The 26,769-nt window shown below is 40.4% G+C and overlaps 1 protein-coding gene across 13 annotated transcripts in view; it reads left to right on the forward strand.

Moving 5' to 3' along the window:
* Positions 1-26,769, forward strand: part of NRXN3 (neurexin 3) — a 983,905-nt gene that overhangs the window by 912,371 nt on the left and 44,765 nt on the right. The gene's annotated exons all lie outside the window — the stretch shown is intronic.

Here is a 26,769-nt window from a genome sequence, read left to right on the forward strand (position 1 = left end):
GGGTAAGACTGTGTGATGGAGCCAATGTAAGACAAAAATTTTAGCTTTATTGCACTAGGAGATGCTACAGCGATTGTGTAACTGAGGGGTTAGGACACTCTACTCATTTTTAGGAGATCAGTATTGGGACAAGATGGGATGCTACGGAGCATGGTGGAGTGTGCAGTTGACCGCAAACATAGAAAATTGAAGAGAAATATGGCTGAAGATCACAGTACATTGTCAGAACTGTAGGAAGAGAGGAAAAGGTAGGAAGTTACGCATTAGCAGTGAGGACGATTGGTAGTGGTTTTGTGGGGCCTTCAGGTCTAGAATAGCTGAGGACAGGAGGATGCGAGTCAGATCAGGGGTTTCAAATGGGTGGTGTGACCAGTCTTTAGTAAAGAGCGTGCCACAGTTGTGGATGGAGATATGCTTGGCAGAGCTCTGTGTTTGCAGCCTTTCCTTTCTAGTGAGCACTACCAATCTGTCACAATTTATGAGCAGCAAAAACTCACCCAAATTATTAAGAGAAAAATAATAATAAAATCTTAATAATTTTCCTGTTTCTGACAAGTAGTGAGTATGAAAAAATGCTGTCAGAGAGATATCTCTGGCTCCTGCCTGAACCACCCAAATCATAGAATCATAGAATGGTTTGGGTTGGAAGGGACCTTAAAGATCATCTAGTTCCAACCCCCCTGCCATGGGCAGGGACACCTCCCACTAGAACAGGTTGCTCAAAGCCCCATCCAGCCTGGCCTTCAACACTGACAGGGGTGGGGCATCCACAGCTTCTCTGGGCAACCTGTTCCAGTGCCTCACCACCCTCATAGTAAAGAGTTTCTTCGTTATATCTAATCTAAATCTACCCTCTTTCAGTTTAAAGCCATTACCCCTCATCCAATCACTACATGCCCTTGTAAAAAGTCCTTCTCCAGCTTTCTTGTAGGCCCCCTTCAGGTACTGGAAGGCTGCTATAAGGCCTCACTTCTAATCCTTTCGGTCATTTTTTTCCCACTAAGACATTGTATTTATTTCTGCCTCTGACAACTGTTTGAAAAGTTGTATGCCTTCTGCACAACGCTGTATTATGGACGATGTATTAGGAGTCATATATCCAGCATGCCTTCTTTGCGGGTACCTAATAACTGTGCCTCCGCTCCATAAAGAAAAAGCCTATGACAGGTTTATTCATCTTTTTATTTCCTTGTTGTGCTCTGCTCCCTGCTGAAAAAGGTTCCTTTTCACTCCAGCTTCTTTTTCTCTTGTCTGGTTTGTAAATGCTGGGTGAATTTCCTTTGCACAGACACTGGTGGAAATTGCTTTCCTGCCCCACAGACTGCCAGTCACAGAAAGGAGACATCACACAGGCTTCTGTTTGCAAGGATCAAGCAGAAGTTTTGTATTAGAGGGAAGAGCAAGCAAAGTATGAGGAACAGTCATCTTTCCTTTCACGATCAGAAAGCACACAGTATTAAAATCACTTAAAACATAGGTCAGTTCATGCCTATGCCTTTGAAGGCTTTACTTTTGATCTGATTTGAAATAGGTAGAGGCATCTGGTCCAGCTTCCATCAGCTTCCTGCCTGCTTCTTGTGGAGAGCAGAGCTTTGGTGATGTTGGGAAGGTTTCCCATGATTTACCATCCCAAAGAACTACATGCTTCATTGCATGTTCCAGGTGCATGATGGGAGTTAAACTCAAAAGATCTGCTTCATGGACAAGAATATTGCAGAGATAGTAATTCAACAACTTGATGTTGGAGGAGTGAAAAGACCAAGAAGGGAAGAAAGGGGTGGTCTCTTTAGTTGCATAACAAAAACTTGTCATGTGATGCATCGGTCCCTCCCATACTGGCCAGCACTAATGGTATGTAAGGGGAGAGGGCAAAGGTTAAACCATGCTTAGAGATCCCAGATAAATTCATGGAAGTGTACATAGCCACATATGCTGCCTTACAATACACTTTAAATGACCACATACATATCATTTTTTCAGAGAGTGTACACTCATGTACTCCAAAAAGTGATAGAAACGTTCCAATCATGTTATTCTGTCTGCTGTAACTATTTCTCAGACCCACACGCATGCTCATGTCTGTGTACTACACCCTCCCACACATCATCTTCCTCACCCACACACATCGATGCTCTCAGGTACAGCAAACTCCTTCCCCCAAGCAGTGATCCCGTTCAGCAAGCTGTAGTCGCCAAGAAACACACGCGTGAGCCCACGCTCGCACTTAGCATACGTAGTAGATGCAGCTTCCCATGCACACACACAAGTGTTGTCACGTCACATTAGCATAGCCCTTAAAAAGCTTTCTGTGATCTGCAAGTGAAGGCAGAAGGATCACCTCCAGAAAACCTTAACCTCTTTGTCTTTTATAGGAGAGTGCAGGAAGATTATAAACCTTATAAAGGGGGCTTTGTACAACAGGCAATGGGAGTTCATTTATTGACCTAACAGCAAGCACTTGAATATGATTTAGGACTTCTGTGCAACTTTTATTTCATATCAGTGCTTTTCCCTTTCACACCATTTCCTTTTCAGCTCTGATGTGGATAGGAAGAGCTCATATAAATTGCAGGCAGAGGGTGATGATTGCTTTAATGGAAATAGCTCGTAATGAGGCAATTCGTTCTGCTGGGCTGCCATGTGCTAGCTCCCTATAACTGTTTAAAAAGCTGTTAGCAGCAGTCGTCTGCTATTATTATAAAAGTACATCTCATAGGCGTTAGCGCTGCTCCTGCTAGCTTAGCCTGAGGGATTTTTTTTTCTTCTAGTTCACTTGAGAGAACCACTGTCACAGAAAAGCAGAGTATCCCAGGCTCAGTGTTGAACTCTGCATCAGCTGTCCTGTTACAGGCAGTAAGAAAACTGTGTGGCCGCAGTTAGGCTGTTGGTTTTTACCTACTCCTATGCCTTACACTGCTTTTTCTCATTGTTGCTCTGATCAGTGTGCGCTGATGTGCTTGTGTAGGGATTGATCAGGTTGCTTCGTAATGCTGATATATAACTCCCAATAGGATATCCCCCACTTTTTATCTTCAGCCCGTTCAGCACAGTAGGAGTGAAGACAATCTGTATATTGTAGCAATAAATTTTGAGATCGGTTTTATTGCCACTGTTTGCTGTCTGGCCACGGGTACCCACCCAGAGCTTCCACAGTAAGGTGCTACAGAGCAATTCTTAACTGTGGCATGGAGCTTGGAGAGTAAATAGGAGAGCCTGAGTGTTATGGAGTTGAGCTCTGCAGAAATACAAATATAGTAGAAATAATAAGAGCATTTTATCTAAAGAATAATATGCTGTAGCGATGTTATTTCATTTTACCACTGCAACGTATGAGGCCAATGATTATTATAGTACACTGAACTTTTTGTAGTGCCTTTCATCCTAGCAACTCAGAAGGCTTTAAAATTTAGTCTTCTTACACATCTTAGTGAAAATACAATTATATCCAGAGTTAACTGAGGTTATGGCGATTTGAGTGGATTTGAGCAAAGAAGAAAATTCAAAACCTGAGTCTTGGGAGAACTGGGTCAGTTCATTCCTGTTATGAATTTCCCATATGAACTTAGGGAAGGTAGTTAGCCTTTTGGTGCCTTTGTTCCCTGCCGGAAAGTGCGGTTAATAGTCTTTACTATCAGTTATGAGGATAAAACATAAAAGGTGCTCAGATGCTATGATGGTGGCCCTATAAGATAAAGTCTAATATCAGAGACAGCAGCAGAAATTAGAAGTCTGGGCTTCTGTCTCTGACTAAAATAACTAAAGTACACTTGATCTATAGCTTTGTCTTTGGCAAAGTTTAATAACAGAGGACACTATGCCTTTGTTCTGTAAGGTCTGCAATAACATGGCTTTTTATCATTGCTAAAGTGTCATGGGAACTCCTGCTTGGGTTTCTGGTTTCTCAGCTGATGTTGCATGTGCAGTCGTTATTGACCACATGGAAATTCTCTCAACTTCTCAGCCCAGAACGGCATCTCTCTACCTTCAGAAGTGTCAGTCATCATACTCTGGGCCTTACTTTTGTTTTGATCACCACTGTTATGATTCATTTGGAATGGTGACTCCTTTTGCTTGCCTGCAACAACTGCCAAAGACAATAGCCTGTTGAATACATTTGCAGGTACTTTGGGTAAAGGAGAGAAACAACACTCTCTGTGAGTTTATTGGAGTCATCACTGTAATTACTTTTTGCGTCTGAGGAAAGCAAGGTCCTGGCCAGAAGGAAAAGCACACATAACTTGTGCAGAATCATAAAAACCCTTTCTACTCTGAGGTTCACAAGTTCTGTCTCCTTAAAGATCTATGCAGATATCTTCCTGCCCTGCTACTAGAATTCCCCAAGTGCCTGCCGCAGTGCTTACATCTTTAAGCAACCATTTACGAGTATCCTTTTTCTCATCCCTCCTTTGCAAGGTAATAGCAAATTATTGAAGCCATTGAAGAGTTAGCAAGGAAGAAAGAAGTAGAGAACTGACACTAATTATCTGATGTGGATTTGCTGGAGGGACCATGATAGGTTTTAACTCTTCAGGCCACCTGCTTTTACTCCCTAGCTGAAGTGCTTCCCTTACTCAAGGCATTGCCGTGGCACTGTGTGTGTTTGCACAGGAAAGGAAAATGAGGAATAAAATGAAATCCTCTTCCCATGGCTGAAGCAAGCCCATACAGTCAGGACTTGGCTTCAGTGTTGCCTTTTGTTTCTCAATCAAGTCATGAAAATTGATTCTAGCAGTTTTGAAATCAACAACATTAAAGCAGAGATTACACGGTCTTGTGGTTTTGGTATGTCTCACACTAGTCTCTTTTGGGACTATCATCCATAATATGATGGCACATGTGGGAGGACCTTTTACTCTGACCTTTGAAGAATCACTCATAATAGCTACGGCATTTGCACAATCACTGTTCTTTCGCATTTAAGACTCACTTTAGCAGTAATACCTAAAGGATATTAGTCATCTTCAAGTGATAATGTAGAAGAGCATCTATGTATTAAAAAGAAGTTTAGGTTTCAAACATAACCCTCTTTCCAGATTTCACCTGTTATTTGTCTTAAATGACAAGATTTTTAAAGTGAATGCTAAACCTCTTCCTGGTAACCCTTGGGCGCACCTCAGGCAAGTGGTGAATTGCCTGATTACATCTTACAAGCCATTATGTGCCCTGACCATGGTGCCATGGAATGAAATTTTTCGCTCATGTCAGAGAAGTTCTGTTTGGCACCAGCTTTCACAATTTCCACTTGAATCAGCACATCACCTTTCAGTACTGCTGCAGATCAGTCCCCAGGGTTTGCAGGGAGCCGCCCTGCAATCCTGAAGCTTGAAAACGTTGTACTTCTCTCTGTGCACTCCAACTTCTCTTTCTTTGGGAATATTAACTTGTTATTTCATTCAGATGGAAACCAGTAGAAACAACTAAGAGTACTGGATTCTTCTCAGGTTGCTTTGTTGTAAACAGCAGCTGCCATCTGGCTGATATTTTTTTGCTCTCATACCAGGAAAGTTTTGAGGATCAGGCAGTATAAGGAAGACAGCCAGGAACAGGACTAGATGCTAAATTCAGCTGTGCAGTTGGAAAGGTTCAGTGAATTGTTTGTTTCTTTTTTTTCCCTGCCAGTGGTTATTAAACTTCTCAAGTAATGGCTGCAAGCCCCAGGAGGCTTCCAGGTGAAATTCAGCCTTTTCCCTAGCAGGCCTGATGTGGAGAGAGCCAGCATGTGTGCGAGCCCAAATTCCCAGGGCTCTGCAATTTAGCTTAACCTTCGCAGGAATGCAGAGGTGTGTGGCGGCAGCACAGCCATCTGTTTCAGCGGGGCGTTCAGCTCTGGTGCACTCTTCTCTGCACTATGATTAATTGCAGCTGTGTACAAATTAGTTTTCTCAAAAAGCTATTTATCGCCCTCAAATTAACCGCATAGGCATTAAACCTCAAACAAACAAACAAACAGACAAAATAAGAGCAATAACATAAACGTCCAGCTTGGAGATCTGGTTTCATCTTGGACTTGGGGCAACGGTGCATGATGAGTGATCGCAGGCTTTCCTGATGACTGAGTAGCTGCTGTTCTCTCTTCTGTCAGTAGTTAATTAAAGCCCCAGCATGGTGCTATAAGCACTGGGCTGCAAGAGGCGATGACAGAGACACAGCAGTGGCACCTGTACTTTTAGAGTCTGGGATAAATGGTGCTTTTCTGTAGTGGCAGAAGACATTACGGGCAGTGCTGCACAGTCAGGTGTGGACAGTTGTGCACGTTCCCTCAGCTAGCTGCGGTAGGAAGGCCATCTGGCTGCATTAACACAGGACAATGCCCACAGATGAAGTCCAGCTGTGAGGCAAGACTTCTTTGCAGAGGCACAGTCATGAGGTAATGTGTCTAATCATCTTTGGGACCAGAGCTGGCTCAAAGCACAGGCTTGACTGCACCCTGTGTGCTGCCAAGTGCTGTTTAGACTGAGGGTTTCACTGATGTCCTGTCTGTGTGTTCATATGAGGTTCACACTTACGAAGTGTAGAATATTCAGGCCAGTCCAGGAAGGCTCTTACAAGTGTGCTATAACAAGGAGCTACACCAACTGCCTTTTCAAAGCAGGTCTAGCAGGTCTACTTATATCAGGTTGCTCAGGGCTACATCCATCAACTCTTGAACACCTCCAAGGATGGAAGTGTAGTGTCCATGTACAGTGTAAAATATCTGTTTTGTTTCATGTGAAAATGTTTCATACATTTGAAAAATGTGACTTCATGGTCTAATGTGATATAAATGTGTCCTGAGTCATATCTTGCAGCTGGAAAGTTTTATTATATTTCATTTTAATTTATCATCTTTTAAAAACAAGTAATGCTCCGCGCTTCACTAAGAACTTCTGTTACTGATCTTAAAGTGCTTAACAAACAATAACTCATGACGACAATGTTCTCTGCCCCTAAGATGGATTTAGTTTTCTTCACTTTAAAGGGAGTGAAACTGAGGCAGAGAAGAGCCTTGTGTCGTGCTCCTGGTCTGACAGTGAATGCAATGGAAGAGACAAGCATAAAGAAACAAGCACATCTGATTCCAAGTTCTTCTAGGCCTATAGTTTTCTTTCAAAACAACAACAAAAAAAACTTGGGACGTGCTGAGTATGCACACAAACACCACAGACACAGCATGCATTTCAGTAAATTGTGGTTTTCTCTGAAGTTTGAAACTTAAAAAGATACTCAGTATGCTAATTCTTTTTTCATTCTTTTTTCTACAGAGAACATACACTAGAGATAGTTTGATAGTTTCCCATGATTATTAAAGTGGAATATTCATTCTATACAAAAGACTGCAGAATTAACAGTACATTACAATTACATGTGCCCTCAAATGGGAACACAGACTTATTACTTGTTTCAAGTAAAATAATTACTTACAGGAGTGACACATTGATTACTAATTCTTCAAGAAGTTATTATGCCTTACTATTTGAAAAACAAAGACTTGAAGTCAGAAATATAATTCTTGCCAGGAGTTGCTCAATTTGATAAATGATTTTGACTCAAGTAATTGCTTCGTTAAAGCTAAAATGTGCTGAAAAAGCTTGAGTTTACTTTGCTAGTGCTACATAATAAAGCAACTAGTATTAATAATAATTATAAAACTAATAGCCTGCTGAGAATGAACTCCTGCTTTTTATTGGCTACCACAAAAATAACATTTAAAACTTTTGATCAGTTTGAACCACTCTATAAACTGGTCAAATCCAGAGGCACAGGAATGCAAACACAGCGGCTTTTCATTATTATCATTTTTTATTCTTAGGTGCTGGTAAGTGGATGAAACCTCCAATAATTTGGAGGTTATATGCACAGTGTGGGAGCTACAATTGCATCCTTGCAAACTTTGCACCTCTCTTAGGCTTGTGTCTCAGCTGGGTTCATTCACAACAGTATCCCCTTGCGAGTTTTGACCACTAAGACATGAATGGGAAAGTGATTTGCCCCCAAAGCGGAGATGAGACAGAGATGGATTAGGTCTGCCCTGCCAGTATGGTGCAGAATCTCATCATGAGCTCCAGGGAAAAAGCAGTGGGCCTTATGATAGGTGTTCGTGATTCCCAGTTTTGTACTTAGTCCATGAAATTAGGTTGTGCTCCATGATACTTCACTAGCAGGAAGCAGAATAACTACTAGGAAGATGTCCCAGTAGGCTGGCTGGACTCATACCCAATCCACCTTTTAGCTTTCCAAGACATAATTATTATTATTATTATATTGTCATCGTCGTTGTTGTTTGCTCAGGTAGTCTGGTAATGGGATCAATATAACTGAGAGAGAGATACTAATACCAAGGCCAGTACCAGTTCATCCTCTCGATTAATTGGTAGGAGATTATTCCTGCTTGTGAAAGTTGTATTCATTTAATTAGAGAGTGTCCGAGATTAAAAAAAACAATACCATTTGAGTACAATCAGCAAAGATAATTTGCTCATTTTCTTTAAAATAGTTTGGAGTTTGTGACAGTCACTGCTGTTACATCCCTTCATCATCCAAATAAATGTATATACTGCTGAATTATTGTTACCTAGAGCAAACAGCAAGGTTTTTTTGGTTTGTTTTTTTTTTTTTTTTTTTTGCTAAGGCAAACAGTGAGTTTTCTCCCCGAGAAGCAGCTGCTAGGAGTTTTGCAGCTTCCCAGGGAGGGTGTCAGAGTGACACCAGAGCAGCAGATACCTTCATGGGGGAGTTCTGACATGCTCACATAGGGACTCTTGATTTCCAGACTTACAGACTCCTAATTCGGGTCCCAGTTCAGGAGTAAGGAGCAGCTAGCGCCTAAAATAACACAGTTTGGTTTGTTTTGCTCAAGACACAGACATGGCATTTCTCCTATGCAAGAGCTGCTTTTGAAAATTCATTCAGTGATTAGAATGCTAGCGTGGTGCCACAGTAGAAAACAAGGATCTGTCTCTTCTGGTATCTGGTCTTTGATGTTTCCCATGCTTGAGGGAAAGATGTAATACTTCCATAAAGGACCGTATAGCATCTTTATACTCACGGAAATATTAAATTCTGATTTTGAAGTTGATGACCAGCTTGTATCTATGAAATCTAAAGATCTGACTTCATTGTTTTTTGTCAGATATACCCTAAGGTACTACCAAGTATCCGGAGTCCTTTTCTACTCATGTCTGCTTTTCAGAAGCTGTTTTGTGGGGCCATTACTTGCAAGCGGGGAAGCAAGGAAAGCCTTATGAAAAAAGAGTGTGTGTTATTGCTGAAGACAGGAGAGGGACATCATCTTTCAGTAGGGGAACTGTAAGCAAACTGATCTGTGAATGAAAGTGCTTTCTGGAAATCAGATTCTTCTCACAATTTTATCCTGACGAGACACAGTTGTTTCATCAATCAGGTTGACTTGTGCCTGAAACAAGATTAAGAGTAGGGCAATGCTTCCCCCCCTCCAGTAACATTGCAATAAAGATCTCTAATAAACCTCCATTTTTTGCTCTGTTCCACCACCCTCTTTTGCCCAAGCAGAGGCCACCAGTGGCAAAGTGAAGCAAGACTAAGAGATGCCTTGGCATACAGGCAGAGAGCTGAACTGCCACTAGGGATTCCTTCTGCTACATTAGCATGGTTTTCACACACATCCTGCCATGTTAATTGAAAGATCTTTAATTTTCATGTGGGAATTATCTGATTGACTCTCTTCCATGAACCCTCTTTATAATTATGCAAATGGTCCAGCACAAGGGAGAAACAAGTCATTTTATTAACTTCAAAAGCAGTGTGTTTAAAATAAAGAAGACGACAATGACAAAACTTGATGATGATATACCAAGCACTAACAACAGGTCCAAGGAACGTATGCGTAGTCCCTTTAGCAACTGAAGACCTTTATTTTATTTCAGATTCTACTTAGAAAGCTACTTTGCAGATACAAGGGCATTGAATGGCCATCTATTATACAACCCAAAACTGACACTTTGTCTCACTTCTGATCAAGGTTCCTTCTCAGCTCGCTTTACAGCATCTCCCCAAGGACAGTCAGCATGGATTGCTGTCAGGAAGAAACACTTCATATTCTGAAATAAGCCAATCACTTCATCCAGAGCTGGCTCTTCTCCAGCTTGTTTGTATGAAATATATTCTGGCTTGAGTAGCTGCTTCGGTGGCTATCGGAGAGTTTACCTAAGAGTCATGGTCAGTATGTCATCTTCTAGGAACTCCCACCTTTTTTTTTTTTTTCTGGAAACGACCACTGATGAGTTTGGGGTTTTATGAGAAAAAGGAAATGTCTTTGACATATGGCGTTTTGTCCACTGTTACTGAACAGTGCTTTGAAGTATTAGTTTCCACATTGTCAGCCTCATATAGAGAAGGGACTATGGGGAAAGAATGTTTCATCTATAATGGTGCACACCTTATGCTTTCCGTTCTGCAAGAGCAGAATGCAGTAATGATCTACATTGAAGCAGTTTGGAGGCATGCTCACAAATTATGTGATGAGATTATATATAATGATGGCCAAGTAAATTCACATCGCATACACTGATTCCAGGGTTTTGGAGGGGATGGGTTGGTGATAAGTGCATTCCTATGTGTGGGCTTTGATTCTCAGAGATTTTCATTTGTGGTTTCAGTATACCATAGGACCAAAACCCCCAGTTTCTCATTATATCACTTTAATGGGAGAAGTTTTGGGAGCGAGAAATCACATAGGTCTATATTTTGTTTGTGGTATATCCTATAGTATATTAATTTTTTTTTACTTTGCCTTTTATTATAGAGGATACTATAGGAAAAGCATGAGTCATATAATCATAGCTAAGCTTCCATAGTTCAATCTTTTTATATCGATAAAGTATACAACCATCTAGGTTCATTCACCTCCCTTCATCATTACAGTGTGAATTCCTTTCCCTCCAGGCCAGGTTAACCTGGTCATGCCACTCAGACTCTGGGAGAAGATACATTTGTGCTCACTTTCGAGAACTAATCCAGCTGCAATAATTCTGCAAAAAATTTTATATGTAATGTGGTACAATGAAGATGCCAAGTGCTGATGGGCCTGGCCTGCTGATGCAGAACTCATTTTAACCTCGCCCCAGCAATGAGCTGTCAGCAGTGCCCATTCACCTCAGTAGAGGAACTCCGGATTGCAGCACGAAGTGCCATACCCTACACGATGAGCTCATCATTTTTCACTTTTTCCTCTTCATGAATTCCTAAAGACATTCATTCCTCAAATAAAAAAAAAAGACCTGTCTTTCTTTGCTCACTCTTTCCATTCCCCCTTTCTCTTTTTACTGTCATTCTATTCTAATTTTTCTAATCCCCTTTACTTGCTAGGCAAAAAGGAAAAAAATCTGCTGAGAAATGGGTTTTCCCTTCAGGGTGATGCAGACTTCAAAAGAAAAATCAGTCATTTCAAGAGGAGAAAAAAAAGTTTAATCATCAAGAGCAATAATTACTTTCTAAATATTAGCGTGGCAGATAAGGAGAGCAGAATTGAAACGGAAAGCTTTCTCAGTTATTCATTATATTTGATTTGTAAGTTTGGAATTTCTAAGGACTTACTCTGTATTGCATCTCTGTAATATAGTTATCATAACTGATAACATATTGAGACAGTTATCAGTTCCAGTTCTTGTATTTCTTCAGAGATAAAAGATGGCAGTTTGAAAAGTAACTGCCTTTTTTTCTCAGCTTGATCTCTTTACTTCCTCCTGTGCCCAGGGAAGGCACACATTGCTGTTTCCAGCCATTTTGTAGATGCTCTGCTTTGGATTCATTCAAGAATATGTGGGGCTGATCCTTAAACCGCATTGTATTTAAGCCACTAGAAATCCCTTCCTTAAGAACTGGTTTCAATTTTTTTGGTAGTCTTTGAATACCAACCTAGTTAAAACTGGTAGCAAAGAAGGTTTTCTATCTGACAGAACATAGTTAGCTGCATTCCTCTACTTGTGGAAGTAAAGACCTCTTAAACCTCTTCACACAAATACACCCACCATTTTACTACAGCAGGATTGTTCTTTAAGTATTTTATAAAAAAAAAATTGTCCCTCTGAGTTTGCTCAGTGCAGTTTCAAAGCGTATCTGCTCATGTTCCAGAATGACTGGTAGGACTTGGCACAGGTACAGAGAAGGTTTTGAAGGACAAAGTTGTGAATGGGGAGTCAGTCTTAAGGGAAGACATTTGTTACAGTTTAGCTTCTTTAGCTTGCATACTGAAGGAATAAAGGAGGTGTGATTGCTCTCTGAAACTGTATCATGTTTACAAAGAGGAGGCTTATTTATTTAAACTAAAGGGTTGCATGACCCAGAATGGCCGGTACCCAACCGTGAATAAGCTATGGGTAGAAGTTAGAAGTGAGTTCCTATCCAAAAAGCAGAGTCCTCTGGACGAAGAGGTCCAGGAGAATAAGTTTATTGATGGCTTTATATGATGTAGAGCTGAAGTAGCTGAGTACTAGCTCTTACGCCTTCAGAGGTTCCTTCTTGTTTTTCTATGATTTGTGTGCATGATGAGTTTGCACCTACTGCCATTTTAGTACTGTATTAACGACAATATCATAGAGATATGAGAGCACTGCTGTCTCACAGCTCTGCTGAGCTTCAGTGTGATGAGTTGTCAGCTCTTAGGCAGCACAGCTGAGCAAGAGGCTCTTGCAAAAAGATGCAGAGCTCCTTGTGGCAGACAGTAGCAGACAACTCATTGATAAACGTACAAGATAAGACCTTTTGTTCATTTGGCTTGTCACATTATATGAGGTCATATTACCCCACTGATGAGGCAAAGAGTCAGCCATTGCACTTAAAGTGAAGTTTCTCTTTCTGAACTAGAGAAGTAATCAACTGTAAGGAAGAGAGGGGACTTCTAAATGTAACACTCCAAAAATCCTATATATTGGCTGCTGGTTGGGTTGAAGTGATGGGCACTCCTGTTTTTACTAAACAAGGAAGTATTTTATATTCAGGTTTCACTAAGTTTATAGCTCAGTTTCTGAACGGTAGAAAGAGCAGAAGAAAAATCCTGAGCTCTTCAAATATATCACTCGAGGCAAAACTCTTAATACTGACATTGGCTGTTACAGAAATGCATTAAAAATTATTAGCTAAATTTGCTAGTATAGCTGGATGTCTTGTTCAGTGGTATCTGGAGGTGAAACCTTGGAGGAGAATTTTGGAGCAATTAGGAGTTCATCCAGTGTTGGTCTTCACAGTTCATTTCCAGCAAGGGTGGATGGAAGAGGAAGGTGCTTGAAGTGCTATCTTTTGGAAAGCAAGTATGACGTTACAGCTAGTCAGAGCACAAACAGGGAGTTTGGGGCTTGGCTAGTCATATTATATGAGGACAAATTATCTCAATCATTAGGTAAAGATTAGGTAATGCACTTAAAGTGAAAAAAATGCACTTAAAGTGCACATAAAGTGTGAAGGCCCCTAAAAAGGAGAAAAGAATGAGGTATCTTGACAAGTCTAGTTACGTGAAAGGTAAACTCATCAGCCTGGTGCTGTGCCCCTCAGCTGCGGAGTTTGTGGTTTGAAGTAGAGAGTGAAAAGTGATAGGCAAGGTACTGGGCACAGAATGTCCCATTAAATTATTCCTACTCAGACTCAGAAATGAGACACAGAAGGTAATTAAGCACTTTATTAGTATGGGTCAGGTTTCAACGTATGGTACTGATTCATCAGTTTAATCTGGTCACTTTAGTCCTTAAAGTCCAAATCACAACAAGTAGTTCCTGGCCTTAAAATGGTTTTTGGGGGGCAGTTTTCCTTGTATTGGGGAGCCTTCTACTCACTTCAGCCTGAGGAGGTTCACTGCAGGTCAGTAAGGGATGACGGGGAAGACAGTGGAGTGGAGCCTTAAGGCATTTCTTCCCCCAAAGCTGTGTGCAGCCAGCAAATTCCCAACGCTGCATGAAGTGCAGATGCAGGAGAAAAAGTCATGCCACCATCTCCCCACATCTAGAATGGGGCTCTGGATACCCAGGGGGATAACAGTACCCCACTCCATAGCTAGTGTATAACTTCTTGTGTTTTCATGTGGCATCCAGCTGTGCAAACTTAGGTTTGAATTAGATGAGTGTAATGTACTCTATAGTGCTTAAAGACATACAAGCAACACTCACTCACAAACAGAAAGAAAAAAAAGGAAGTTCCTCTCTCTGCAGTGTAAAATAGTGAAACAGGCATTATTTTGTACTCACTCTGCCAGTGACATTTTAATTTATGAGCTAAGAATGCACTGATTGCTGGCTGCAAAAATTGGTTTGGTGTTCATCTGATTCAACCCATGTCAGAGTTTGAAAGTAATTATGATAGTGGAGCTGATAGGCAGGCAATTACATTTTTGTTCTCTCTCTTTCTCTCTCTTTTTTTTTCCTGAAGTTGTTCTTGTCAGAAGGCCTTGCAAGCATAAGAGTATAATCTTTGGCAGTGTTATTTTGTAGATTATTAAGGTATAGTCTCAGTTAGTGCTAAACCTGCACTAACTGCTTTCCTAAACTCAGCCTTTTTTAGCCTCTTTGGAAATCTCCCAGGCTAACCAGATTAAAGAATCCATGTTTAGGCAAATAGTCTTGTTCTGCCCATACTTCCTCAGCACCTTCAGTGATCTTGGCTATAGGTGGTATTTCCTAAAGCTGTCCTCCTGCCATCATTCACATTACCCTCTGCTTGTGTCATGCTGTCTGCAAGGTATCTGCATAGTAGTGGGTGGGGACCGTAGAGGATGGTGTATGTTCTGTAATCTGGAGGGTGTGAGAGGCTCTCTCACCGTGGCAGGTTGCAATCAGGACACTGCTCCTGGAAGGAGATGCTGTACGTTCTTGTTCCTACGCTCCTGATGTCTGCAGTGAGGAGACATCCCCTGTTTTTAACTATTCAGAAGCACGGATGTCAAGCCTGGATCCTTTTCGCAGGGTTAACACTTTCTGGGGGCTACGCCCTCCAAGGTGTCCTGTAGGTGCTTTGCTGTCATGCATGTACTGAATGGTATGTCTGAAATTTAGGTGCAAATAAAAAAAAAGGTTATTATCTGAAAACTGATAGTTTGATATAATTCTTTTTCTGAGATGGTTTTTAAAGGACGTTTGGGTTTGTTCCAGCATAGAACAAAAGCTAATGCTTTAGCATCATAATTTATCATAAAACTGAGCTGTCATTCCCTTGTCTGCTGTACTAAATATGTTGCTTGTTTGCCTAAACAGCAGTACTTGGAACAGGGTCTCTTTCATCCTGTTGATACTGCACTATCTAAATAATGGGATCTTGATCTGATTAGAGGCTGTGGGTAATATCATTATTGTTAAAATTCAGGTAATAGCTGTTGTATCTTCACATACAAGCTGTACGTTCTCTGATAATGTGGAATTTAAAGAAATCTTTCCCCTGCAAATTTAAAGCCTGTGTTTGAGTCAAGATCAGTATCTTTGCTGGTACTGAAGAGCCACTCAGCCTTCCTCAGAGTCTAAAAGAAGTGGTGGCAGAGAAAAACAGGAGTAATGTTGAAGGCAGGAGACCAAGGCCCATGAGCTTCAGTAGTACTGCAAGGGAGGGAGAGGCACACTAGGAGCAGGAAGGTTCTGACAGCTCTGGGCTGAAGGTGGGAACACTGCATGGGAGATGGAGACTAAAGTCTCCCTTTAGCACTTTTTCTTTAGATTCTAGCTAGAAAGCAAATCATAGCACAGGGAGAGAGGTAAGTGAATTCTGTGAAAGGTATCTGTCTCCCTTCCAAACTTGTCTTGTCTATTGTCCATTTATTTCATTTGTTCACTCCTGGTATATTTTTCTCTCTTTTGCTGAAGTGGATGAGAAATTATATTTGCTGTAAATCAATGGCAAGGCATGGAATTGTATAGGAGTTGTGTTTTCATTTATGTCCTTTACATTCACATGCTACACAGGATTTAAAGAAACTGTGATGTAGAATATTACAGGTTATATGCTTTCAGGACAATGACTTCTCTTCCTTCTGCAAAGATTTACCTGGTATTCAGTTAGTCAAATCATGGATGGCCTGGCAAGAGTCAATAGCTTCTCTCCCAGGTTTCTGAAGACTGCATTTCACATAGAACCAGATTCCGTGATTTGCTTGGGGCTGTGGGTTTTGGATTTATTTGTGTGCATTCTCTTTGGCCTTACTAGCTTTAAACCAGAGCAGTTTCCTTAAAACTATTTTGTCACTGATCCACAGTGGACAGTACAGTCCACTCCGGAGTGAAATGTCACAATAACCCAAAAGGATACAAACGGTTTGAGGAAAAGAGATTATTGTGGGCAAACATATGCCATAGTTTTCCATTTTTGACTGTCTGTTGGGCTATAAAGTACAGCTGTGGTTTTCTATAACGTTCAGGGCTATTCTCACCTTCTAATGTGATTCAGGCAGCATTTTGACATTATATTTAAGCCTGATTCACTTTACAACATGCACAATATAAAGAACATTTACCAGCAAAAAAAAGATAAGGAAACAGGTTGGAGCAGATTCTACAGTTTGGCCCTACTTCTGGAATGTATAGATATACATTCCACATTACTAATTTAAATATTGAGTCTTCTCTCTGTTATTGATCTCATGTGCATCAGTAGGATTGCTCCAGTCTATTTTGAATGATGCCACATTGCAGTGCATTGCTTCTGCCTCCTGACACTGTGAACCTGACGGGCATCCCTTGGGCTTACTCAGGTGCCTTCTGCAACGTCAGAAAGGTGTCAGCTCGTTGGACTTAGAATGACTGAGAAATCCAGCATCCTCCCAAATGCTTTATTACTTCTTTGTAGATCACACTGCCATATACAATTCAATGAATGGCATTCTGAAGCAGCTCAAGAATCAATAAATTCCTCCTGTTATAGGGCCTTTAATTCAAAAATGTCAGAAACAGAGGCCATAACAGAAGAAATGCATTATTGGGCACTGGTTTATGTATGTGCTTAACCACACTGAACATTGAAAATGAGTTTTTATGCTGACAAATGTCCAGATTTGGTTACTTTTGGACATGTATTCACATTCAAGAAGGCAAAACAAATTTAGAAATTATTAGGAAAAAAAACCAAACTGAAAACATCATTGTGCCACTGTGTAAATCTGTGTTGTGCTTTGCCTTCTGCACTGCACTCAGTTTTGGCCATCAGCTCTCAAAAACTGATCTATGACAACTAAAAAAGCTGGAGAAGAGATTAGCAGGGGTGATCAAGGATATGCAATGTTTTCAACGTGAGGAGAGGTTAAATAGGCTGACATTCTTCAGTCTGAAAAATCGGTAACCAAACGGTCATAACAGAAGTCTCTCAAATCAAAATGGTGCAGAGAAATTGTGACTAGGGAATGGCTGCTCACTGTTTCTCATGCAACAAAGACTGAAGATTGAAATAAAGCAGCAGCAGGCTGAGATCAAACAGGAGCAAGTACTTTTACACAAAATGTGGAACTCACTGCCATACGATATTGTAGAAAAAAAATATAAATAGATTTTAAAAGCTAATATGCCAGTTTGTGGTCGAAAAGCCCATTAAGAACTATGAAATACAAAATCTATGCAGCATAAAGATGCAGGTATAACCACTTCCTAACTGGTGCTTGCCAATGCAATTAGCATATGTGAGAGAAAAGTACTTCTGCATGTTTCTCTTGTGTTTATCCTTTCTCTGTGAACAAACGTAAATAACTGGCTAATACCAGAGGCAGGAATCAAGGCTTAGGTGGTGTTTGAGCTAGTATGACTACACTTATGCTCAGTTCTTAATGCACAGTCATTATAAGTATATATTTGTATTTGAAGCACGTGCATCTGTGACTTTGTATGGACGGATACCAGATGTATCTTGAGGCATTTTAAAGAGGCTGAAAAAGGCAAAAATGAAATATGAGAAACATGACTAGATAAATCAAGAAGGAGGCAGTGAACCTCCAACTCTTTCTATAAAATTCACATTGCAGGAATTCCCTTTCTAAATGGAAAGGCCTTTGCCTGTAAATTGCATCAATATTTCATTAATTAAATTCATTTTTCTTTCTGTCTTCTTTTTGTTTTGTTTAATTAGGATATAGTCATTTACAGCCAAACCTCTGTTCAGCCGCTATAAAATATTCATTTCCAGTTGCAGCTTGATAATGAAACAGTATCCTGCAGCCCATTCAAACTGTTGCAAAACAAGGCAAATCACCAAAGGGAAGGGAATAAATGTATTTAAAAAAAAAAAACACTGGACTTAAACATGCTCAGTGCAAACTGGTTTCAGGCAAAGGGAAAGGCTGCCAGCTAAAAAGCAATTTATGTAATACATTGGCAAGGAGGTGGGAAGCCAGTGAATAGAACTTAATGAGTTGACAGCTGTCGAGAGCTCCATGGTGTCAGATTGTAGCATTTGTTTCGATCACTTGCACATTGTGGGTAAGTGGGAGACTTAGGTACAAGGGATATCCTGGGACCAGCCAGGCAATTTGTTCCACTACCTGTGAGGTGCTGAGGTTCAAAGCCGCCTGGTACAGAGGTTACAGAGCATTTCTCTGCACCTGTTAGAAAAGCTGTGCTTTGTCTGAAAGCAAGGTTTGCTTTCTGACGGGATGAGTACTGGTAGTCCACCGTGGCAGGGCTGTTTTTCTCAGAGTCGTTTGCCTTTGGTGATGAATGGTGTTAAGCTCTGCTGCTGTTTATTTTTGTAGACGTGTGCTGCAGGTTTTCTCCACTGATGAAGAGCATTTGCAGGAAGTTCCTTTCCTTCTTACGCAGGAGTCCCGGTTTGTAGGACTGTGCAGTCATTTCCAGTAGTTTATTTCATTTCAGAAACATTAAAGAGAGCAGAGTATTTCTTAGGTCCCTCCTACTTCAACCCCACATAACAATTTGTTACAGTCCATATGGGAGTTCCATTTTGACCATGTGAGTCTTTCTGCTCACAAAATATAAAAAACTGGATACAATCATGGTATCTTCCTTCTGATGCTTTACACAGAACTCTCCTCAAATTATTCTCACAGCAGCTTATAAACATTTGCTTCCAAGAGATACATGTGCATCTTCACTATCTTAACAATGAACCCACGGTGTGCTCACAGGTTAACTGCCCTGTCAAGGGTCATTGCAAATCAGTGCCAGAGGTGTCCTGGCACTCGGCTCTTCAGTGTAATTCCACAGTTGTGTAAAATGGGAGATCAGACTAGGTGAAAATAATGGACCCTTCTGACCTTGAGATCTCTGAATCAAAAAAAACCCCACTGACTGCAATCTTTCTCTTGCAAATTCCTGACTTAAGTTATGGAAGCTATATGCCTACTAACAACTGTGGAGACAATTACAGGATTCTTTAAAAACATTTTTGCCATCTGAAGCATTTCAGAGTAATACAGTGCTATACTCCGAAGTCCTGTCCCAGAATGCCAAAATGCACATGCTTTGATTTTACATGCTGCTGCCAGTCAAAAGCCTGATATGGGTATAACTATGTCAACTTTTGTCAGCTTAGCTTGCAATGCTCAGAGGTGGTGTAACTCTGCCGGCAAAACCCCTTCTTCTGTCAGCATTGCTGGATCTAAAGGAAGCAGCTCTGCCAACTTGGATATGGCAGCATGGCTGTAGTGCCAGTAAGCTCTCTAGTGTGAGTAGGGCTTAAGTCCGAAAATTAAGTCGTAAAAATGCCAGAAGGCACCACCTTTTAATTTCAGTGGCTTCTATGACTTGTTTCTGGATAGCACAAGTGCAGCTACAATAATGATACCATAGAGAAAGGAATTTTAAGGGAAAGTGAGCTTGTTTCCTCGCAGGAGAGACTAGAGACATACCATCATCCCAAAGCCGTTGCAATAGCTGTTATAGCAAGGGAACATCAAATTTTGTCTTAGAACAAGGATGGTCGGATTCTTTCTGCTTTTTTTAATTCTTGTTAAAAGGATGAAATGATGTAGCAAGAAACCTAAGCACACACTTTTATCTGTCCATTCGGGGACTGGAGTACTTCGGATATAGGGACAAATAGCTCCTGCTACCTTTTGGCTCCATCCTGGTCAAGCTGTCCTGTTTTATGTGTTGCTACGACTTGAGGTTAAATTCTCTGTGGGCTAATACTTAGCTGTCCATAGTCTGGAAGGCCCGAGTATTTCTGTATATTACTAAAGGCTTTTAATGGACATTGCATAAAATCAGGCATAGTTTCTTTTGTGATTTCTACTGTTGTCAACACTATAATTAGAATACATGAGAGAAAGACTTTCTCAGAGTGCTACCTTGAAATGATAAGTGTCTCACTCAAATTCATTACGCAGAGGCGTCTTCATTTTATGCTGGTCATGAATTTCATGCTATCTTACAATCCTTATGAGAGGTTATTGGTGTCAAAAATGTTACATTACAACAAATCTGAGTTTAGAGGCAAGTTTACTGACAGTGGAGAAAATATTTTCATGGATTTAGAGCTTCATGTCCTCTCCTTCTGACAATGTTCCCTTGGATACTTGTTTCCTAGCATCTCCCAGCTTTGGCCATGGAAACCTGAAGGACGCAAGAGAAAAACCTTGTAGTACTTGATGCCTTGATAGACAAAATTGCAGAGAAACAGAAAGCCTCTTCACTGGGTGTTGGGTGGGTTTCGTTTTTTCCCTTTAAACAGGTAGAAGTATAGATGATCTCAGCATGTTCCCAGTGGTGTTTAAAGCTGCCTGAATTCCTTTGTCTAGCTCTTTCGCTCGGTAAGTGCATTCCAGCTGAGCATCTATTGGGCCATTAAAGCTAACTTTGTTCCTTTTTTTCCTTTTACACAAACACAAAAGATTGATTTGCCTTTACTACAGTTAATCAAACTCAATAGAGAGCTAAATAAATAAGCAAGGAAAATGGCCTTCTTATCCATCACGGAGAGCAAATGTTCTGATTAGGCAGGGGCTGCAGAGAAACCCAGCAGGGATAAGTGTTCACCATGTTTGTTGTGCATGGGAGTCTGCCTACCGAATGGCAGAATTTTCTTGCATGACAACCGTTTGCAGCTTGGACCACTTAATGTGGCATTTAAGTGAAGTTCAGTTCAAATTTAATGGGATCCCAGGAGGCATTTGTTATGTTCAGCAGCTCAGGAGGTTGAAGTTTACCTGGCTTCATCAGTACTTGATGGACCAAATATGTTTTTTAAGCTGATGGATATATGTATGATGGGAGTATTTTGTAGATCTCTTTCCTTGTTTAAGTTAAGATTAGAGAAGAATGGGCAAACTTCTGTCTCTAACTTACCTATGTTTTCCCCCATGATTCCTGTTGGTAATGGGACTGATTTGGGTTGTTTATTTACTTTTTTGTTACCTGGTTTTAGCTAACATGTGATATGAAGTCAGTTCCCTATCCCCCCAGTAGAGTTGTTAAGTCTATTCACGTATCAGAAAGAAAGAAAAAATGCTAATGATAGAAAAGCATTATTTTTAAGCATCAGGTATTTGGCAGAGGTATTCCTGATGGAGTAATGTCTAGAACTGTTTAACTTCATTTTTATTAGATTTGACCCTGATAATGTTAATATGTTAGTATGTTAATAAGGTAATGGTAAGATACACCTTCTGTTGTGTATACAGATGTTTCTGTACTAGCTGCTGACCATCATTTATATCCTATATTAGGAGAAGAAGGACTTGTGGTTAAGAGGCTGTCACTGTTCCTGGGAAATCTGTGTTCTACCAAAGCCGCCTTTGTGACCTTCTTTGTGTTTATGAACTTTCTTATTGTTTATAAACTAAAACTATTTATGGCCTTTTTTTAGCAGGTATGCTGTGTATATGCTTATATATAGGTATTTAGTGGCTATTTTCCTTTCTTAACTGTTCTTTATATATGTTATTCAGGGAGCAGTTCTAGGTGCTGATGTGTACCTAGTGGGCCAGAGTTTATTCTGCATCTATTTGTTCTGCATTCCATTTCTTCTGCATTTAAATATGTGTGGCAACACCCTTCCCCTTGTGAGCTAATGTGTGAATCCTGTGAGTAGCAGTATTTAAATGCCATTTTTTAAGTGTGTGTTAATGTTTGGAGAGAAAGAGGAATATTTGTCTGGAAAGAGTAGTCTAGTACATTAATGCAAACATTCAAAGATAGATGTTTATCTTATTGGACTCAGAGGTACTTACAATAATTGCAGAAGTTGTTTTAAGGTACATTTATTCAGAGTGATTATGTTTATTGTTACTTTATGAATAACATACCCTGTCCCATTAGATTTTAAGTGCCACAGTTTGGACTGTAGAACAGGGTATTTTCTCCTTTATGAATTTTACCATTACATACGCCAACTTTTTGTGGCCTATGTAATAACGAGTAGCAGAAATTAAGAGAGAAGCAGGGGAGGAGGCAAAGAACTTCCCAAGTTAAGAAAAGGACTGCGATTACTGTGCATCCCCTGGGGTTCGCTTACCAATCCTTTCCCATTTGATACTGGGAGGGATACTGTGGGCTGGCATGGCGCTTCGGCTTTTGCAGATTGGGTGCAACCTATTAGGCTGGACTGTCACTTGCCATGAGTGATAAATACGTGAACGTGCTCAGATTTTCTCCAGGGAAAGATGTCTGCTGGGAGAAGGTATATATATAATATCTCTAATTTCTCATTAAGCCTCATTGGTAAGAGATTATAAGATCCCAGCACGAGGTACTACGGCAATAGGAGTACTGCTTTAAAAATAGAAACAGGACTTATGTGGTTTTATTAATGAATACATAAATAGAAATGCCAGTTAAATTGCATATGGGACTGCCTCTTCACTACATAGTAACCTTACTTTACGGATTTGTTTCTTTTAAATCATGTGTTGGGGGAGTGCAACATGGTGTGCAGATTTTGAGGCTTAAGAGATTGTCATTAAAGCTACTGTGCTGTACTTAGTTATTTATTTCTTGCTCAGAGTGATCCAATCAATAACAGAACAAAATCAAATACAACTCCCTCCCCTCCACGGAAGAAAAGACAAGCTAAATAAAGATGTCCAGGAGAAAATGCCAGCAAACGACATATTGATTTCCAGCAAAGGAGCAAAGTGTAAATGAAAAATATTCTTCTGACACAGTTATTAAGTGCAAGCTAGCACGCAAAGAAAACCCATTTACTCTTACTAGAGGCTGAGTCTTCAAAGGGCAGCTGATTCATCTCAGATCATTTGAGTCTCTAACTTTCTGAAACATAGGCTTCCCTTTACTAAATGTAAAGGATTTTTCTTTACTTAGGCTTTGCTTTGAGAATGTAAAATGTTTACTAAAATTCTGAGTGTATGCCAAGTAAGCAGAGAAGTTGTTTTCTCCCCTTTTTATAGCAGTATAAACAGAAGCATGAGGAAAGGAGGCAATTTTCCTGACGTCAGACAGTGAATTTATGACAATATCAGGAATATAAAATCAAGCAACATGAGGACTCTGATTCAATGTCCTTGGCAATTTGGAATGGGGCAATATAAGAAGTTACTGCTCCCCAGCGGTCTGCCCTGCCCTTCTGCTGGTGAAGTAGATAATGTGTTTGTTCTTCAGCAAGTGTAGTTCATAGCCCAGCAGATTAATAAAATTATTTCTGTGGCAGTTTAAGTTAATACATCAGACTGTGCACATCAGGGACCAGGGTCCACACCAGCAGGATGCTAAATTCTGGCAACGGGCTGGCTTTTTCCTACATACCTCTGAAAATTTTTGTTCAGCTTTTGCTTCCTTTGTCCTGCTTTAAGCAGATGTTGAGGAGAGGGGGAGGTTGAAGCCTGCGCTGCCCAGTGCATTCGGCTGGTTGTCAGTTCTTCTGAGAGGGGATCACAACACACAGGAGACCACTCTGAAACTATTCTGAGAGCATTTCCTAAAAGAAATGTCTTCCGTTTGAAGACTGTTGAACAAGCATTGGGAAACAACACTGTGTAAATTGATGTGATTTTCAGAAAGTCAGACTCCTGAGCAGTGCCTGAATTTCAGGTGTTTTGTCCGTCCAGCAGCTCTCACTGATTTCAGGGTGGGAGTTGTTGTGGGTTCAGCTGTAATGGCTTACTTTTTAGGATTAAGCTATTTAGTTAATTTAGTTAATGGCAGTACATGTAGTGTACCTTTCTTCTGGAGTTTTCACCAGCACCACCACCATCTGCATAACTGGGTTTATGGTTAAAACAGAGGGCTCGTAGTTTCTGTTCCAACTGACGGGTTTGTTTCAATAAGAAATAAAAATATAATAGGGAAGTGGAACAAGCTGTATCAAATGATGAAAAGGACACTCAGTGTGAAAATTCTTCTTGTGTGATTACTCTGAGAGGCACTATACTCAAATAATGACTTCAATGTATAGATGCCCAACTTTCATCTTCAAGGTGCTTCTTTGGAAGCAGGCAAATGCATGTGGAACGGAGCAGTAGGTTGATAAGGGTGGGGAAAAGAGTCTCCTCTCATGCCAAAGCTGTATCTTTTGTGTTTAATCCAAGAAATTATATTTCACAGTCCAGTCCAAAACTCTTGCAAATCTTGAGGGTTACACTGAATAGTTTGGAAAGACTTGCCAGTTGATCCATTACCACATCAAGATGAAAGGAGCACTGTTCTATTGGGAAAGGAAAGAAACAGAAAAGCAAGTGACTCTGTGTGCATATGTAATCAATAAACAACCAATCTAGATTCCCAGAGTTGAAATTTTATTTATTTATTTAGCTCCTAAATAGTATGTAATTTCTTGAGGCCAAGAAATAAATGGAAAGGATTTAGAAGGATTTGCTTATCAGCAGAACACCACGTAGCATTACATTCCTTCTGCTTTTGGGAAGGTACATTGAAGTTGGGTTAAGCTGCCGTGGTTCAATACTTCTCTTTCCCCTGTCAGGGTGCCTTGAACAACAGATGGATTAATCCTCCCCACTTTCCTTTCTCCCCTCTTTACCCTCCCTTCCCTTTCTCTCTCTGCACACACCCCTTGCAACATCATCACCCTTCCCACTGCCAGCAAACAGAGACAAAAGGCAGAAACATGATTTTTCCCCATTGTCTTTGCACAGCTTAGACACAGAACAAAGTCCCTCAAATTTGGCATCAAACCTGGTCAAGAAGAGTCGGGCTTTACAGTCTTAATGAACTATTGATTCTATTGAGACAGGCTTTTGGTTTTCAAAAGACTAATTCAGCTTTCAAGGCTCTTTTTAAACATGACTGCCCGTGACTCTGGATTGACACACAATTGGGGGATTATTTTTTGCTTTCTCTTACTTAACAGGCTAGTTACTTAATCTCTTGCCTGCTGTAGTAATGGACAAATGGCTGATTTTGTTAAGGGGTAGCTCTCTCATGGTCTCTACTTAATGATATAATTTGACAGCAAATCAGCTTTTATGTCCAGCCAGGAACACACAGACAGGAAATGCACTTTTGCTGGGCTACTGTTGAAGGGTACATGCCTGCTGGTTACCTACCAGCTCCCGGCCAGTCAGGGTCCTGGGAACATAAGGATGGATTTGTTCCCATGGTCTGAACAGGTCTACAACAGTGATATCTTCTTGCTCCAAGTACAACTAGCTGAAAGGCTGTGCTGGATAGCTTTACCACCTGCTTTGGAATGACAGAGAGAAATGCATAATGATGTGTTTATATTACATAGTGATGGAGAGGATGCAAATACCAAGTTGATTTAGATTGGACTGAAGATAGATGGGGTGGGTTCTTCCCCACTAGGGCATATACACTAATGGTATTCATACCTGAATGGCTTGTGCAACTGCCTAATCTCAGTACTGGTGGTTTCTGGTATTTCCTTGGGGGAGACTTCTCCGTACTTAATAAAGATCACTATTGAGATTTTTATTGCTGAAAGTCATCCTAAATTTTTTTGGCTTAATTTTATCCACCACTTTTTTGAAGCACCCTAAATAGTTCATCTTCTTTCCTGATGTTTATTACACGCTTGTGACACGTGCAGACATTTATCATACCTTTAGTCCTTGTTAAGTCAAGCTCTGATGTTTAGTTTTGCTAAGCCTGTCTCATCCATACATCTCTCCACTTCTTTCGTCTTTTCAGTGGCTCTTCTCTGAATTGCCTCCAATTACTCTAAATCTTTTGGCATTGAATTGTCCAAAACTAAACGTAATGAGCTGTGCTCTGTTGCTGTAAATTGTTGTAGCCTGGTTGAAATCAATGCCAATTTAAACCAACAGAGGATTTGGCCCTCTTGTTTTTGTATTCACTTCAAATGAGCTATATGAAGAAAAATTTTTAGTTTCGTGTTCTTTGATGCATTGCCTCTGCAGAGGCAGATACTTCAGCACCAGCATGTGGTGCTGGTGCAAAAGGCTTGCACATCTCTGTGGCTGTGTCTGTGCTGTGCTAAGAAAATACATGTTGTACTGTCCAGTGCTAATGAGTTTGAGAGGATTAATACCCTTCAGCAACAGATAGTAGATCCAAGAATCTCCTTAAAAGTTTATACAGTCCCAAATTGCAGCTTCTTTTATAATACCTCATTATGATTTTCGCAACATTTCTAATATTTTCCCATTTGTATGCAGATTCTTTCTATCTGTATGTACTACCTTGAATTTGTCCAGGCTGAGTCTCTCAGGTCTGCTATACTGTAATGAACTCCAGGGCATTTTGCAAATAAAGATTAAATAGAAAGTGAGAAACAAATATAAGGTGTAGAAAGGACAGATGAAGGATTCTCATTTAATTGGAATACTGTGAACAGAATACAAGTTCTTTAAAAAGCCCAGCTATCAAAGTACAAAAGGTTGAGGTATTCAGGCTAGAAATGACACCTAATGAGTTACACACTTCCTCTGCTATCTTCTTTTGGCAAGGC

The sequence above is a fragment of the Mycteria americana genome, chromosome 5 (assembly GCF_035582795.1).
Source record: "Mycteria americana isolate JAX WOST 10 ecotype Jacksonville Zoo and Gardens chromosome 5, USCA_MyAme_1.0, whole genome shotgun sequence".
Classification (NCBI taxonomy): domain Eukaryota; kingdom Metazoa; phylum Chordata; class Aves; order Ciconiiformes; family Ciconiidae; genus Mycteria; species Mycteria americana.